This window comes from Xiphias gladius, chromosome 12, assembly GCF_016859285.1.
Source record: "Xiphias gladius isolate SHS-SW01 ecotype Sanya breed wild chromosome 12, ASM1685928v1, whole genome shotgun sequence".
NCBI lineage: Eukaryota > Metazoa > Chordata > Actinopteri > Istiophoriformes > Xiphiidae > Xiphias > Xiphias gladius.
The window spans coordinates 5,261,106-5,279,984 of NC_053411.1; the positions used below are offsets into that span (position 1 = coordinate 5,261,106).

At 42.9% G+C, this 18,879-nt stretch overlaps 1 protein-coding gene across 1 annotated transcript in view; it reads left to right on the forward strand.

Moving 5' to 3' along the window:
- The first annotated feature begins 11,299 nt into the window (after nt 1–11,299).
- Nucleotides 11,300–18,879, forward strand: part of nlgn2a (neuroligin 2a) — a 173,044-nt gene continuing 165,464 nt past the window's right edge. The window contains exons 1-2 of the mRNA XM_040140913.1: nt 11,300–11,628; nt 11,713–11,860. The gene's annotated coding sequence lies outside the window, so the exon portion shown is untranslated. The remainder of the gene's footprint in view (nt 11,629–11,712; nt 11,861–18,879) is intronic.

Genomic DNA, 18,879 nt, shown 5'->3' on the forward strand with positions numbered 1-18,879 from the left:
TTTTGAATGGCAGAAGAACAGGTTGGTTAAGCGCAATGAACGATTGAGGGAAAATGTCTTTGTAGAGGCTTTGGATTGCCAAGCATTCAGATACCAAATGAGTGAGAATGCTATCTTTCCTCAAGGGTCTTATATTTTTTCACAAAAACACCTCTAACAGTAATTAGCAGTCAGGCCTCAGAAATAATATAATGCGCCATTATAAATATTTCTGACAAATTTCTCCCTTTTGTCTACTTTTCTGTAGACAGAGTTTACTGAATCTACATCCTTCATACCATAAACTGCCAGGTGTCCACTGGTTACAGACAAATGCCTAGAAATCAATTTTGCTACACATTCAAGTCTGAGTTTAAAGGATTAGGCTGGATATTTTTGTTGTTGTTGTTGTTGTTGTCAGCAATTGATTTTACTAAGTTTTGTCCAAAGGCTGAAATTTCTTGTTTCTCTGAGCCATAGAGCTAACAACGTTGTGGGCAACAGTTAAAAACAATCAATTAGCCACAACAGTAGTTTATTTTGGATCCATCCCACATATCCTGCTGCTGTGAATCCCCACCAGTGCATCACATGTGTATTCATAGCCTGAAAAAAGACCCTAGTATGAATGAACCATTTCCTTCTGTCTGAGTAGTGTTTGGTAAAAACTATAGTGCCCAGCTTCTTTATTAAATTACTTGGCTGTTTTAAAAAATGAAACAATATCTTTTTGAGCTGTTTTTAAAGATTTACATCTTAAGTAGGAACAAATGTGTTGGGGGCTCAGTGCCACAGATAGGATAGGGAAGTCAAGTCTTGCGAGACAGACTAAAACATTGTCGGTTTTCAGTCTTTTTATGTTACACTATTGTCATAAGATAAAGCAATGTAGCCTTTTTGAGTCAGTCTGCTCTTTGACTGCATTACTAAAAATAATGCAGCATGCAAAAATAACCACAGCCTTAATGTTTACAGTGGCTGACTACACAACTCAAGTTCTGTAATCAGTTTTAACAGATTTTAACACCCTTCAGAAATCAATGAAAACCAATGGCTGGAAGTGAAAGAAAAAAAAGAAAAAAAAGAGTAAAAAAGTAAAACTGCATAACTTGCATCTGTAAACGGTTACCAAAATTGCAAAGTACTGTATACATTCTCGGTTAAAGAGCACAATCTTGCAAAAACGCAGCAGTGTAGCCGCTCAAGTCATGAACTTTTTAGGTAATGATTTATTGGCAATGCTAGTTCAGTTTTAGGTAGTGTCAGTCCATCAATTTGAACCAGCCTTAAGTATCTCAAAAGCTTTTGGATGAAATCTGGTAAAGACATTCATTTTGACCTCAAAAGAGATTGTAATAAATTTCGTTGACACTAGAGTTTTCATTCGTCATCAAAATCGCAATTGCTTGACTTTAGTTTATGACCAAAACAAATGGCTTCGTGTTCACTCTATTTTTTGAACATTCACTTAACAGTCATTGTGTGCATGTTAGCATGCTGACTTTAGCGCCACTATACCTCACAGAGCTTCAAGCTTGCCTGTGGACTTTTTTCTTTCTTTTTATAGTAGAGTACATTTTTTCACATGGGAAAATGAGTAGAGCATGTAAACTGTGGAGCTGCTGGAATTGCGTTACACAAGTATATGTATACCAGTCACATCGTGGCTGGTATACATCATCCTAGGGGCTGCTGTGGCTCTGGTCATCCATCTCATTCACTTTACCTTGCATATTCCTCGCGTCTTCTGGCTCCATCAGTCTGTTTTCACATCTCTAAAGAGTCCCCTTCTGAATGCTTGTTTTTCTGCCACAACACTTCAGTTGCCACGGCACTGCACTGATGGACGTGCAGACGCTAGGAGCTAAATTGGATGGAGGTTTGTGTCCATAAATTCAACATTATGAGGCTTTTAATATTCTAACAAGGGAAATGCTGGCTGAAAAGGTGATCAGCATCCCTCGCAGACTGAATTCCATCAGAGGAGTTAATTAGCAGAGGAGTGTGGCTTGGATTTTCTTAGGGTTTTTGGAGATATCTGATAAGAAAGGAGGAGTGCAGGTTATTGAAGTTTAACCCTCAGTATCAAGGCTTCTACAGCCTATAAAACCAACTTGCCTTTGTTTTGAAGACAGGGGAGAGAGGAGGAACCAAAAAGAAACCCTTTGCAGCAGCTCCACAGCCAGGTTTAATATAATTCTGGGCTCATTAGTCATGCTCCTGGAAAAAAGTTGGAGATCAGAAGCAGGAAGTTGAACCAAAGAGGAGATGTATTTTATCTATACTGTCACCAAAAAAAAAAAAAAAAAAAGCACCGGGGCAACGTTCACAATGGAATGTATTCCTACATGAATGAATAAGCACCACAGGTGGCTGGCAGGTCCTCCATTTAATTCTGCTCTGCTCGACCGGCATGATGGAGAGTATGATGAAGCCTTTTTACAGTCGTAGCACAGTCCCAGCATGTGCAAGAAACATACGTCCACCGTGGTTTTGTTTTAATGGCTATATGCGCGTGCTACTCTGGAGGAATATTTTCGTCATTTTCATCGCCTAAACACTCACCTTAAGATGACTGCACCCACAGTCGGCTTTAACTGTAAAGTTCACCTGTATGCAGCTGTCACAGTCAGGGTATTTTTACTGATGTTTAAAAAAAAAAAGACATAATGACGTCTGCCACGTTTGGAACAGAAGATAGACAAATATTTTGAAAGTAATATTTTCAGACTCACACTTGTTTTTTTTTTCTAACAAAGGGTGTGAGTTATGAGAATGTTTTATTAAAGGAGAAGAAAATATTTGATATTCTATGTTACTGGAAATACCTGGGGAAGCAGATATTGACAATTTTAAGTTAAAATTCTTAAGCAACCAATCACATTTTCAGATTTTTTATCAACTTTTACCTTAATCATTGCTGAAGTCTGTTTGTACTTTATTGTAACATCTTTTTCTTCCATTTTCATGTCCGTTCTATTAACCTACAGCAAATGTAAGCCTTTTATGAACTACCTTGGCATTGAATCACTGTTGCTTGTTAAAATAAATGATGTCATGTCATGCCCCCTTTGGAAGAACATTTAACGGCTCCCCTCCCTCTAGACATATTTTCCTCCTTTGCCCTGGTGATGCTCCATATAGCCATGCTGAGCATTTTGGTTCAATTTGCTTGAGTTTCGAGATATCTGTCTCTAAGATTTCTGCCTCTACCCCGATATAATGGAGGGGAAAGGAGTTTGTGGTGCTCTGAGCATCACAAAATGTAATTTGCAAAACTTAACTCTTTTTTTGGTTAGGGATAGGGTTACTTTGGGTAATATGCAATTCCAGCTGAAAGTAAACTGGCTTGCACTCAGAGTAAAAATAATCTTTTGAAGTTTACACTGAGGAAAGTATCAGCCAGAACATTTGTGCTTGTTACTGTTCCCCATTACAAAAGATTAAAGAAGAAGAAAGCCCCAGGGGAGGTTTGTAGATTGAGAACCACCAAGGTAGATGCAGTTCTGTACATATTTTCTTACATCACCCTTTTTAATGAACTAGCTACTGCTCCATTCCTCTATGTCCATTGCAAATCCCCTAAGTAATCTGTCAGCCATTACGCTCTCTTGTACAAATTACATGTCGTATTATCTTCAGTACCTTCTATTTGTTTAATTCTTATCCAGTTCCTCCTCTCTACTGCTGCAACAAGCCCAGTTCCCCCATGGGGACCATTAAGGTTTCATCTAATCACCTAATCTAATAATGCTGAAAAGTTCAAGTGTTGCACACATTGCAGGCCAACAATTGCTTTACACTGAAAGTCATCCATCTGGAACAAAAACGCTGCCCGTGATAGAGTCATTGAGATGTATGTCATTTGGGTACTCTTCCCAGAGCAGCCACTTTCTGCTTTCATTATTTTGATTTAGCTCTACTCCTCATGCTCCCTCCTCATTTCGGAACGCTTTGCTCACAAGGCAGCAAGCAGCAATAAAAACACAAGGAATGTGTAAAGTGGATGAATTAAATAAATCCAAAACACTTACAGTCAGAAAATGATCGTGCCAGGAAAGTCTACCTAATAACCTGTAAAATGATGTCTCCTGCTAATTATTCAAAATGGAGCATGCAGCGTTTCTACTGGTGCATGTGTGTACATGTTAGTTAATGGTTAGTATAATGTATAATGCAATGTGCTGAGTTTCTGGATAATTCTGTTTTATTGCAGCTTTAATTTTGTATTTTTTGCTATCATTTCTGTTGGTGTAATCAGTTACTCTTAATTACTTATTATATTATATCTCCCCCCTAAAAAAAATAACCACATTACTTTACTCATTACTCAACAACAAAAGTGATTTGTTACATTTCTCTTTAAATTACTTTTGTCACTCAGGAAAAACTCTATCAAAAGTAACAGTGTTAGTGGGATTAGTAAATGTAATGTAATTTCTGAATTTCAAATTGTAATCCCTTAAACTACCTGTTACTAGACAAACTAATCACATTACTGTGACCTGTAACGAAGTAATACATTATTTCCCGACACTATCTGTCAATCTAGTGCCGAGGTCTGGTAAACTGGTGACACGGCTAAAGAGAAGGAAACAGGGCTAGACGGACAAGCTTACACAGACCTTAAACAAACCTTCATCTTAGCCAAATGTATTTGGAATAAAAAAACCAAAGTCAAAATGAAACTTATTACCCAAACTGTCAATTGTAAATATCTACACAGTTTACAGATGGACTTTTTGGTTGAGCCACTCTACTTGCTGTAGTTTTCCACTCATACAGTTTTACTGTGGAATAACAGATTATTACAAACATATCAGGTGCATTTGCCGTTGGTTCTACCTACAAATTAAGTCGTTTAGATAATCTGGCTAGACTGGTGGCTTGTTTACAGCCTCTCTGAATGTCTGACCTATTTGTTGGCCAAGTGGACTTGTCAGCATTTTTTTAAAGACTTTAGTGACTTTAATGTCATAACCACTAAAAGTAATGGAAATAATGACCAAAAAAATGAGACTTAACTTGTAATAAAGTGGAAATTTCCTTAAAAAGCATCAATCAAGAAGAGGGGTACTCAGAAAAGTCAGCTTAGAAGATCATCAGCATACTATTAACTGAGTCAGTGTGTATTTTTTGCAACAATTAAAAACCAGCAACAAAGCAAAGTTGTTCATAATGTACAATAGGAACATAGTAATCATTAAATTTACCAGGTTACAGTGACAATAGAATCACGCTGAGGCTATGATAAGTGTGAAAAATCAGCTTACGTCCAACAGTATCTACACACAGACTACAAGACAGGATGTGCGTGTGTGAACGTGTGTGTGTGTGTTTTTGTGTTTAACATGTGCCAAAGCCCCCCCCCCTCCCAGCCCAAACCCAACAAACTTGAGTGCAAACACGCACAGACACACACACTCACACACACACACACACACACCACAACCAAGTGCAGACGCAGCATATGAACCTATTAATGTTAATAAATACTACATGTGCATATTTGATCACAAGGCCATAAAGCCAATGATTCCGGGGCAGAGGAAGTAATGAAAAATGCAAAGTCACACTGTGCAGGTCTCCCTCTCTCTTTCTTTGTACCTCAGCGGAGCAGCTTGCATCGAAGGGACATGTGGCGCTGCAATTAGCAGTGGCCGATTCATGGAGGTGGAAACTACGCCAGTGCTCAGATGGGTACAATTAAAAGCAGATGCCTCTCCAGCTAATGGCGTGTGAATGTGTGTGATAGGGAGATGCTGAGTTATATAGACACTGAGAGATGGGGAACATACGTCGGAAACCAATGCAAGCGGTGCTACTTTAGCGCTATTCTGGCAGGCTCCCTGCTGTTACAGATCAGAGAAGAGGGATATGATCCCCGGCCGGGGGCTTGCTGAAGAGCAGAGAGATAGGAGATACAGGATGGAGGACAGCGGACTTCACAGTGGTAACTGTGTGAGGGGAGAGGAGTTCTGAGCAAGCCTGGGAAATGGAAGGCAGGTTGAAAGCAGGTAAAGAAATCGCCAGAACCCTAGCCAAGCCACTGAGGTTAGACTGAAAAAGAAGGAGGTGAAGGAACAGGCTTACTGAAACAAGGGAGTGGATGTAAAATAAGGGAAGGAGGTGGAAAATGTCCACTAGGAGAGATTTGCTTGTTGTAGAAGTATTGATTTCTCTTAGGGGATGTTGCTCATCTTAACAATTCTTCCTTTTATTTTGAGGGAGTATATTTGTACATTAGTCAGATGTGTGCTGGGGATTTATTAATGACTAAATGTACCTTTACATCTCACTTGACTTTGAATTTATCAATAATTTAGCAGCTAAGGGTTTAACCCAGTCAGCAATAGAAACCCAAGATCCCTCTCAATGTGATCACACTATTGCGGAATCACTTTTTTCACTCACCAAAATTAAAATCCTCTATCTTTAAAGCAACTATAATTCTAGTTTTTATAATAATAATGTATGAATTGACCGTGTGAAAACAACCTGGTTATTGCAGGTTTAATTATCTTTGGCTACATTTGGAAATGACTTGTAAAGATGAAGGGGTTAGTGCTTGTGTGCTTTCTGGAAAAAAAAAGTTTTTAATCAGCAATGATTGAAATTTTGGTCACTTGTAGGCAGTGAAAGAGGATCTAAACAAACACTGATATATAGTTGATATGCCGAATGTGTTAACAAACAGTTGCCAATATACACAACCAGCAACATTATCATTTATTTGGAGTTGTGTTTCTGACCCCTGATCAATGTAAATCTAATATCCACTCTCCTTTTATCTATGTTTTTCTTTCCACCGACTCCTGAGGGAAATATCTGGCTCTTCAGCTGCCAAATGCTTCACTGTGTTCACAGGCTGGATGCTAACTGTGTGTGTTTGGTGCTGGGCAAGTAGCATACACTGGGTTATAACTCTATAACTGAGAACAGCTGCCTGCTGCAGAAAAAGGGGTTGATTAGACCGTTGAAAGTGAACCCAAACAGCGAAGTTTCAATTGTACATGTAAAATAAAAACAATTAGTTAAAAAATGCAAATTTGCTCTCTTGAACTTAGGGGAACAGCGGAGTTAGGTGAAAATTCCCTGTGGGTTCATCACTACAAGTGACACCTTTCACAGCACATGTGGTTATTTGACCTAGTTTTAATCTAAGAATAATTATAAGAGCAGCTTAGTAGTGGATGCATTTGATAACAATACTCCTGCTGTGTAAAGTGGATGGGGAAAACAGAGCTTTTGGGAAAAGAAATCAATATCAAGTGGCATTGATGACCCTTGATAAGTACTCATGCAGGTCTTCCAACTGCAGAAAGAGAAGGAAACGAAGGAGGATACTGCTGAGGGATGACAATTGTTTCCTCTTTTCTCTCCCGCAAAATGATAAAAAAATTACAAGGTTGGAGTACAGCTTGGTTCACACCTCTGTTTCACTGACAGACATGTTTTATTCTACACGCCATTAGCACTCCACTGAACTTCATAATGCTCAAGCTATCATTCTGTCCCATGGCTGACACACACCGCACATTCTCTGCAGCTGCTTGCGAATTCAGCCCCACAAAAAAACAATGTCCCAATCAATACCGTTGTGCTCAAACATAAATCCAACTTTACAGTGATGACTGAGTATGTGAGAAACAGAACACGGGGCCAGGAGATAAAGAGCGGGACAGGAGGAGGGAGTAAGGTTGGGAGAGCACCGGTTACTGACCCGGAGGGCAGATGCCTCGTGGCGGGGCAGAGAGGTGGAAAGAGAGATGAGAAACAGGGGAAGGGGGAATAAATGTGAAGCTACAAGGAAGTCAAGAAAGATTACCAGTGAAGAAGTTAGAAGTGGAGACGGCGAAATCAGTGTAAGGAATTCAGACAGGGTGCGAAGGGTAAGAGGTTTAAAGGTGTAAGGGTGAGAAGGGTGCGATTTGGAACTTCCAGTGTCATGCTGTATGACTGTGAAGCGGATAAAGGATAATCGCTGCTGCAGGAACCGTAGGAGAGTGAGCACATTTTATTTAGCGTGTGTTTGTGCCACGCCGTTCCTCTCCCTCCCCTGGCAAGCTACCGTCCAACGGTGCTAAAGCCCTGTCTCGTTTCCCCCAAAACGGCTTTGTGAATTAAAAGCTCCTGGCATCCGCTCCCCGGAGTTTGCCCTCAGCTATTTGGAATGACATCTTTGCAGACCTTTTGCTCCCACGAAGGAATAATAGTCTGTAATTATGCGTATAATGAGTACGTGGGCACAGGTGAGTGTATGCCTTACCACAGTGCTCAGAATTGGTCATAAACAAACAAATGATTGTTTCTCTTTGATATTCTGTTTTAATCTCTTTAACAGTACAGACTCTCGCAATCTGCAAACACAGAAGGGACTTGTGGGCATGCTCGATAGGTCAGGTGGCTGGAAAGTAAATTAGGCAGAGAGAAAATTGGCTTTCTTCACACTGTGGGTGCCTCAGACAGAAAAGGTTAATGGCTTTATGAGATTGCAGTGACATATTATTGCAAACACCTCCAAGCAAACAAATGATTTGACTGTAATATTACAGAATGTAGCAGTTGTTGCAGCCTGTTGTTAATGGAATATTAAATCGGCAGGCCTGTGTATATGTGTGATAGCGGCTCACAGCAGCATGGACATGTGTACATTTACATGCTTATGTTTGCATTTACATACGTGGCATTATATTCAATGGTGTGCATGTGTGTGTAGGTATATAATACTTAACAGATTGCTTTCCCTGGTCACTCTGTTCCAGCTGTATCACTTCAGAGCTGGTCTCCCTTGAAAGCTGAGAGATAGAAAAAGAGAGCTTGAGGCGGGTGTCTGTAGGGTCCCGGGACCCTGGGGTCACTTCAAAGGGCCTTTGTACTGGTCACTTATGTGTAGAACTGCACTAATCAAGCGCAGTGTACTATAATGGTGCTCTGGAGGCGTAAGACCATACGTAAACACTACGGAGGCATTTTCCGCAGACCAGCAGCTCCCCCTGGGGCTCCACACTGGCAAACTGACCTCTAACACAACATACATCATGCCTGTGTGTGTGTGTGTGTGTGTGTGTGTGTGTGTGTGTGTGTGTGTGTGTTTATGTCTGTCTGTGTGTATGGGTAGGGAGGGATAGTGTGTTTTTTTAGCCACTTTAAGGGAGAGCAAAAGGGTTTGTATGTGTCATGATACATATGTTTGCTACCGTGTATCAATGTAATACCTCAGTGACAAACCACCACCAGGAGTTGTGTGAAACAGGCAGTGAGGTGTGTGTGTGTGTGTGTGTGTGTGTGTGTGTGTGTGTGTGTGTGTGTGCGTGCGTGTGTGTGCGCACACACGTGAATGTGTGTATTTTGGTGTGAGCTCAGCTGTCAGGTCTCCCTTGTGGGCCATTACCTCTGATGCTTGGCTAGGGTCTATCAAGTGTAGGACATCAACATCACCCCTGTACATGCAGACACACACACAAACACACACACACACACACACACACACACACACACACACACACACACACACACACACACACACACACACACACACACACACACAGGCTCTCTACCTCCTCACCTTGGCCTGATGGGATATCACTGGGGGAATGTACATCAACCAACGACGATTTGTCTTTATAGCTGAGATCGCAGCCCCATAGCGGTCTCTCTCTGCTTCATCTGTGTCCCTCAGGTAGTTTGAGGTGTCCGAAAGTAAAAGGCAGGACAGGCTGACATGATGTTTTGGCTGATCGACGACAGCCCGGCTCCCCACATCAGTGAAGAGGCCGCCTTTTTCCCTGCCTGGGGTTTATTTGAGGGAGTGTAACACTGTCAAATAGATGTTAAGCAGTTAATCTTCTCTACATTGAGATCTGGATGCTGCCTGGGAGCACACGGGTGTCATCCGGATATGTCTGGGGACGGCACTCATTATACTTCAGTTTAAGTGACTGCAGGTAGCGGCACGAGAACCAGCAAAGGTGGGGCAAGCTTTTGTGGGGAGACGTTTATCCCGTGAGCTGGGAACTCCTGGCAGGCCACATCCCACCAGCCGTGGATACATGGCTCTGCAGCAGGGGAGCGACTGAGGCAGATGTTTGGCTGTGTTGCGACCCCGGTAATAAGAGAGACATGTGGCTGTGCTGCACGAAGAGGAGCAGGTGCTGCCACCGCACAGCCATTTCCATCTGCGTTGATGAGATCAGGGACTCAGCCATGCCGGATGTTAGACGCTAAGTATCCCTTAAAGTAAAAACATACAATGGACAGAAAGAAACACAAGAAGGAACCAGTCAAAAATCTTTTCCAACACGGACTTGTAGTTGTGATTAGTGGGTGTACTGTATATCACGGTATTGTATATTATATATAATTTTTATCTTCTGTGATATCACTATAAAATTCTTTTAATGCCCCATTTGGCACTCAAAATACTGTTGTGACATTTATCCCTTCGTGATTAACATGGTTAGCCTACTGTTGGGATTAGCCAGGCAGAAAGACAGAATTACATGCTCTCTGTGTTGAGAGGGTAAACTATATGATGGATGAAGAGGTAGAGGGGAGCGACGGAGGCAAGCGTGGACGGATGGATGCCTGGCTGAGAGGTGGTTGGGTGAAGCGACAGCCGAGAAGGAGAGATGCAGAGGGGGCTGGCAGAAACAAGGGGGGGCTAGTATCACTTTAACGTCCTCTGACGTCACGCTGATGCAGCCCTGCCCGGCTGGATGCGAGCGGAGGAGAGGGATGCCTGTTAAAAAAAAAAAAAAATGAAACTCCTCAGCGCTCATTTTTTCACGGGATGGACACCAGCCTCTCGACACCCTCCGCACAAAAGAGCGGGACACTGCCCATTTCCGCCGCTGAGTGAACGTGAGGATGCCGCCAGCGCGACAGAAAACCGAGGCAGGCTGAACGCGACGCATTTCTTTTTTTTTTTTTAAACAGAGGAGCGACCATATTGAGGTCAGAAGAAAGCGTTGCCAGGGCGACCAGCTTGCTGGGGAGGACACTGCGGCGCGCGTCACGCGCCGGGGACGAGCAGCGCCCGCCCGCGCGCGCGCGCGCGCGCGCGCCAGAGCCAGCCGAGGCGCTCACGGTGTCCACACAGCAGCGGCAGCGGCGGCAGAGGCAGCGTCTTCTCAGCAGACCGCCGGAGGACCGCGCCGTGTGCGTCCGCCGTCACCGAGGCTTGCACCGTGACTTGAAGCGCCTCGCGGCGGTGCCGGAGCTCTCCTTGAGGGGCTTTATGGGGGATTTACCGACGGCGTCCCGGAAAAACGCTCAAAACCCCGAGTAGCTGCGACCGTCGGTCAACACAGGTGACACTTCCCGGCTGTTAAATCCGCCGAGTCCCCCGCAGACTCGTCCGGGTTATTTGGGGGGGGGGGGGTGATTTTGTCGTTAAAGGGCCTCGGTAAAAACGGACTTTCTGCCCGAGGCAAACCGGACTGTCAGCCGAGAGATTAATTAATATATTGCCGTGCTCGAGGAGACAGTGACCGAACTGAGGCTGCCTGCTCGGATGGGCAATCATACTCTATCCTGCTGTATGTGGTGTGTAATGCAGTAGAGCAGCTTTATTTCTGGTGTTCAGTCTCTACTGTCATTGTCTCCAGTCATGAAGTCCCACCTGCCGGCCCGGTTGGATTGAACGAGGTAGTGTTGCCGGGTTTTTTTTTTTTTTTTAAATTAAATTTTTTTTTTAAATTATTATTATTTTTTAAATTTACGTTTTTGTAGGTACGCTTTTTGTTCGCTTGACATTTACCGCTACTGGAGAACGGTTTAGTGAAGAGGACGAGGAGAAGGACGAAATCTCAGAAAACCCCCCCCCAAAAAAACAACAGTGGGAATCAGGCACCCCATCAGCACCCGTGGAAATTAACAGGTAGGCTGAGGTTTACATGCTCAGTGCTGATTTTTTTTTTTTTTTTTTTAACTGGGGAGATGAGTCTAAAATATATTTTTTCAATTGATTTTTTTCTGACAATTTGCGTTACATTAGCATTTTTAATTTTGTGTGTGTGTGAGTGTGTGCGCGCGCCTGCGTGTGCCTGTATGCTTCACCTATAGTGAAAGAAGTGTTAAGAAATGAGGATGACAATTAGCTAATCGGGACAAAAATTAGGAATTTTTTTTTTTTTTTACCAATGTTCATTAATTTTCCTATTTCCAATTTTTTCCTATTATTATTGTTTTCTACATGTAATTCTGAAGTATATTTTTGGAAAACTGCGTGCTGTCAACAACACACTCTAAAGAAAATTTGTTTTCAGTTGTCCAAAACATATCTGTAATGAACGTCATTTTGTTGTAGGCTACTTACATAGTTTTTTGCCAATCTGTCGGATTGTGCAGCATGTGTCTATGTGCTGTATGCATGTGGATTTGCTGTGTGGTGATGTCAGAGCTGTTGGTAATGATTCGTGCTTCATGCAGGCAAGCTTCTCCTTCATTTCAGAGAAGATGCATCCCCTGTACCATTAATGAGGACCTGGACTCAGAGCTCCTCTGGTGAAGTGAGAGAAACAGAGGCTGCTATTCAGTCAGACTAAGCTCATTTCTCTGTCCACCTAATATGAAGAATTTGTAGCTTATTAATAAAAGGGCTTTACTGAGATTGTGTCAATGCTGGATCAGTCATTTGCGCATATGGTGATCTTTGTGCTACATTGTGTGTATTGTCTGGAATAAGAGTGAAATGAGCAAGAGTGAAAGGAGGATTTTGCAAGGAAACCATCTTGTGTTGCTGACAGATGTTTGGAATGATGCACACTCACAAAATTCCCCCTTCAACAGTTAAATCATCCTTCAACTTGAGCATCTTTTCATGCGGTCTTTATTCTCAAAAGACCCCAGGAAACGCCATGGCCATGAGAACATATTCCCCTAAACGCTCCCCTCGACACACACACACACACACACACAAATCATTGCACACACATAACACGAAGAATGGGGCGCATTTATATGCTGTGGCTGGTGTTGTGGGGCATTCGGATCGGCAGGGCCTGCTAGATGATAGAATTCAGCAGGGACAAGAAGACCTCTGTTCTTATCTGCGACGACGAGAAGGGGAAGGCAGCACCACTCAGCTCAGCTCAGCTCAGCTCAGCTCAGCTCAGCTTCTCTTCTTGATTTAGGCAGCCAGCCTGCCCTATATAGCAGATAGGTGCATCTCTTCTGTGGTAGAGAAAGCATTTTAATGGGGCGGGGGGAAAATGTGCGACTGTCCTTGTGCTAAATAGATCACAGAGGAGTTGTTGTTTATCTCGATGGCGGCTGCCTGGAAACTTTGAAGACCTGTGGAGATGTTTAAGGGGGATAAAGGTGGCACACTAATGCAGTATGTAGTGTGATTGCAGGCATTTGTGTTTGAGAGAGAAATATGAACACGCAGAATGGGAGGAAACAATGGAAGATATGGGGAGACATCATAGAGCAGTTCTGCAGTAGTACAATATGCTGTATTCTGTTTATCCATTTGGGCTCAGTGGCTGATTTACAATAAGCTCATAAAAAATACAAGGAGCAGGTAGCCTTGCCGAGTAGGCCTGTACACACCATTTATGTGTGTGTGCATGTGTGTGTGTGGGAAAACCATTGCTCAGTGCCATCCATCCCGGGCAAGCTGCAGCAAAGCTGGAGGCAGATGGGACTGAAGCGTTCAGAACATGTCGTTGGGTAGATTGATGGCTCCTGGTGCGGGTCGCTAAGCAGTCAACAGATGCAGGACAGTGCTGTGACAGGGTGGGTTGAAATGGCCATCACAATCCCACACATTCATGCAGTCACAGCCATTAAAAGCTCTACCTGTCTGTTTCCTGATGCTAATTTTATCCCTCACTATTTATTTTTACTGTAGATGAATCAGTGACGTCAGGTCTCCCGGTGGTAAAGGATGTTTTCTGAGTGTGGAAATGACAGCAATTGCTGCTAATTTTAGGTGAGAGATGTCATTTGTGTAAAAAATCTTCAGGATAATGGCAGCTGACATGTTGACTGGAGAACTTGAGACTCATCTGATGAATGCTGGTGAAATTAAATGTTAGTTTAGTAAAGTCGAAATAAATTAGTAAAGCCAAGGTTGGCTGAACATACAAGTCCTCGGGAGGCTCTGTTTTTTCATCTTCCTTCTGTTACAAGAAACTAAGGAGGGAACTATGTGTGTCAGTCATTACTTTGATGGTGCATAAATGCATTTTTAGAACTGCTGCCAGAATTTCATTTTCCCCAACAGCATGAATTTGTCTTCTACTTTTCAGCTAACTTGAAGGTTCCCATGTGACAAACTGTAAAGTTAGCAGTTGTATAATTGACAGAATATTGAATAATTGTGGGAACCTGTTTGCACATTTGAACAATCTGTTTAGGAAAGGTAACCTCAGTGTGTTAGAAAAGTAATAGAGATACAGAATATCTCAGTGGGACTACTGTGGCTGTGAGGGGAGGTTCAATATTTTGGCAGATTCTGTGACATGTACTTGATGGTGTGGCCTCATTTGTGTTACTGTTAAACTCAACCACCAAAGCGTGTTTTTGTCTGCTTCTCTAGGAGAGATAAAGCTGATGAAATGGAATAGCTCTATAATAGATGCTCTTTTTTTATATTGCAAGGCTTGGTAATTCACAACAAGTGGTTCACAATGGGAATATGCCCTTCCTTCTCCCTTAGCGCCAGTCTCTCCATGCAGTCACCCAGTCTTTTACATGTGTTTGTTGTCATGTGCAGGGTACTGCTTTCTCCCGATTAAATAAAATCAACTTTTGGACTAGCCTACTTCCCTCCTCTGCAAAAAAAGATAGTACGACTCGTAACACCATATATACTCTGCATGACTCCTTCATTGCCTTTATTCCTCAGTCATGTATTCATTTGTTTCTCTTTTCAATCAATTTGTGGCCGACTCATTCATTTGGTTCAAAGGAGGCCTGCCTGTTTTTTGCAAGGAGTGTGTGTTGTTGCTATGGCAGCATCTTTTTGGAAGGATAAGCCCTGCAAAGATTTTAAATCTCAAGCTTGTGTTTTTTTTTTCATTGGTTTGTATGTGTGCTCCAGCATGAGTCCGTGTATATTAAGGCAGCAGAATTAATCAAAAAACAACTGGGATCACCATATCGACTGGTGCAATGTCCAAATTGCTGGAGGATGCACTTTTTTCTTGTTGATAAAGTCCAATAAACAGTGCTCTCCGGTGCTGTGCGGAATCCTGACATTAAAGCGTTATGACCAAATGTTTTATTACGTTCACCATGTGAAAACCAAAGCATCAACATGTCTTATTTACATACTTAGTATTTTTGCAGTGGGGAAAAAGCATCTGCAAAAGTTGGATGTCAGTTTTTTCAGTTAACACTATGCAGTCCTTGTGTATTTGGCAGTGAATACTATTGATCTGGCAATGTTCTTTTAGAGTTATTGAAAGAGGGAAGGTAAAAGATTATATTATATTGTTGAGGATTGTTTTCTGAGACAAGTACCTCCATCTTCCCTGCTCAGCCTGTCAGTGTGACTGTTTTGTTGCGATTCTCTTAGAGTGCTGGTCTCCCACAGTCCCTCCACAGTGGCCCAACTCTCTTCTTTGTCTGTGCCTGTTGAATGAGATCTTTGCTCTCTGGGGTGCAAGATGGAGACGAAGGGTTAGAGGCATTACTTGTCTCGCCTCCATCCTTGGTCTCTCGTTCTTTCTGCCTCAGTCTTTCTCATTTTCTCTATATATGGGTATTTTCTGCTGTTTTGTTTGTCCCTTCTTGCTGTATCTGTCTCTTCTGTCTCTCCAAGCATTTCTTCTTCTGTCTCCTCCTTTGTCTTGAAATTCCTGTGGCGTCTGAGGTGAAAAGTTCTGGAGTGTCCCCAGGGGGCTCATTAAGGTTAGAAGAAGGTCAAACACTCTCTGATACATTTTGATCGAAAAAACCTGATGTTCGCTTCCCGAGTCTCCGGCCAACTCCAGCACCACCCTTCACATCACCACTCATCCCACCCTCTGATAAAACCAGGCTGACCAGCAGCCATGGTCAATGAACATTTAGTCCTCTTTTTCTTGAAAGGCACTGAGAGAGTGAGAAACCACCAAGAGCATCTGATGGCTAGCTCAGGACTTCTAGCTCCCTTCTTAAGTTTGACACTGCATGAGCTTGGATACAGCCCCACAGTCCCTCTGACAACAGAAAACCTGCAAAGATTAAAACCCCCGTTGAATGATTTTTGAACAAATAATTCCATTTATAATAGAGGTGCAAGGCTACAATGGGATTTCCTGCTTCTGTGTTACGGAGTCTGGCCCTGAATAGAAAGCATGATACATATTTGATGGAATCAGCAACACTGGAGTCAGCAACAACTGGGATTAAATACATCCTGCTTTCTGGCCAGTCAGATTGACTGACAGTCAGAATCCATGTTGCTCTGAGTGGTGCAGCTCATCCCTCCGGCATACTGGGTGACTTTCTGTACTTCTCCGGTTCATCCATGGGAATTCTACCTGTGTGCTTCATTTTTGCTCTTATTACCCCTCTGCAATCATATTCATAGTCCGGGGATTTTATACACAATTCTCACAGCAACATAACTTTGGAAATTAGTGTGTTTTATGAAAAAATTATTTTTGCTCCCTTGTGTTATTCATTACAGTGTCTCACACACAAAACTGCATCTTTGACTTACAAGCACACACCGCAAGTTACAATTCGCCATCGATGGGGACGCGGAAAAATTGAATGAGTTATAGTATTGACAGTATCTCAAGGTCAGGAGTAGCCACATCCTTGCAAGTACCCCACAGTAAACCCTCAGGACCGCAAACAAGCTCCGGGTCAACAGGGCTGGAGACAGGCAGGTTGGCAAGCCGCTATTTCTCTCCTCTTACCCCAGACACAAACACGGAAAGGAGGAGAGAATGTGCTCTGAAAGTCAAGTGACCACGGATGTTACAAGAAATCAAAAAGAGCAGAGGAAGCAAGCTGAAGAGCAAACAGGAGGGTGTTTCAGAAAGGCAGGCTGTGAAGGAGCATACTGTACGACGGGGAGAGAAAGGCAGAGGAATGCTACAACATTACACCATCATCTCTATTTTGCACTCCTAATATCTGCTATATGCTACCTCTTCCCTGCTGTTGCACACACATTAGTATGGGCTGACACACCACCACACATATTAGTATGAGCCGTCAGCGGAGGCCTAACAACTAGCTAGAGAAGGACCAGTTGAATGGTAATGTTGGCAAAGGAAGCAGCAACAGTAGTGGCTGTCCTGGCCAACACGCTGAGGTGTTTATAACTGTGGCTGCACTGTATAATGATGAGGGTTGTTATAAAACACACATATTTCCCTCCTGTGCTGGCACACGCACACGGAGTGCTGCTCTCAGTCAGTCAAACATAATGATCCTCCGTGGCGGCATTGCCAGTGGCTGTCCCGTAGCACGGGCCAGACCGTTATCCATTTGATGTCCTTCTGTTGACATAAGTGACGGTGAGTCGCAGTGGTTGGGTTTGAGGCATGGCCAGAGCTGCCAGTTAATGGTAACACTTGAGGATTCTGAGATACCAGTCGCTGCTGTCGATCTCCCAGGGGTTACTGCTGCTGTTAAGAGTGCTGCCAGAAGGAGCTATGGATGAGCTGTTTTCAGCAACATCTCTCTACCTTCTCTACTGCTAAGGCATTTCTTGTTAAAGCATGCATGTGTGTACAGTTGCACAACACCTCTTCAAACTTACCTTAAGAATTGAATCTCAACCCCTCCTCCTCTAAACAAATGGAGCGTTTCAAGTACCTCTGTATGCCATCTAGTTCCAGTTGATGCATTGTTAGGCTGCTGGGCTTTAGCTGTTGTTATGGCGGACACCAAGGAAAGAAGCCTGTTCTTATGTAGTGAATTAGGATGTCTCTTACTTGACAGGCCGTTGTTAGATTCTGGTTGTATTTGCGTTTGTGTGTGTGCGTGTGTGTGTGCGCACACGTGCGCACGTGTGTGTGTGGAAGCAGAGGCACGACAGTGATGAATGAGCACCAGAATGGCAGTGTTACGCTTTTGCAGTCGATGATGCCAAGCAGGCAATTATTGTCCATGTTATTGTTGCAATCAACAAAGAAAACACTAACCCTCAGGATGAATAGGGACACACACTCGTGCACATAAAGACACACTACAGGGAGAGGTTCTGCCTTTGTGCAAACACTAAAGAGCAAATGCCTTAAAACCTTTGGCATGCCTTTCTCTTTTGATTTTATTTTAACTAAAGGCACTGTTTTTTTGTCTTCTCTTAATATTTAAGGATGCAGGATGTGTATTCTCCATCCTTCATAGAAAACAATGCTAGTTTAATCGGTATAATCATTAATCTAGCTCTTCACACTGTCTCTCAAGACTGAAGCATTCTTCTACTGACAAATGGTAGCAGGAAGAGGAGCTAAATCTGTGTGGATCACTCTTGGGCCAAACACCCCTCTTGAGCAGATTTTTGCAGGCTATACTTTCACAGGTGGCAGCTCACAGTACCAGGAACATAAATGTCAGTGTTCTGACTTGTCCTGAACTTTATTGAGTGCACTTATCTGCTACCCTCAGGCTACAGTATCTTGGTGAAAATGACTTGTCTTCCCTGTGCAGTGCCCTTCATATGTCCTTTCCGACCGTCTGACTGGAATTTACTTAAGGTGTAAGACAGATGGAAAAAAGTGTCTTATATTAGGGCCAGTACAGTATCCTTTCTCTCCAGAGCGTAGCTTAGGAGGAGTCTTATAATTGTAGGGAAAACCTTGACTATAATGGTAAATCAAACATGAATGTATAGGCGGTATGTAAAAAGGGGAACAGCTCAGCATTACAGAAAGAAAGATAGGGTTTTGTCACCTTAATTAGCCAGAGTAAGAGAGTGTAACCTAAAGGCTAATGAGTGGTGAG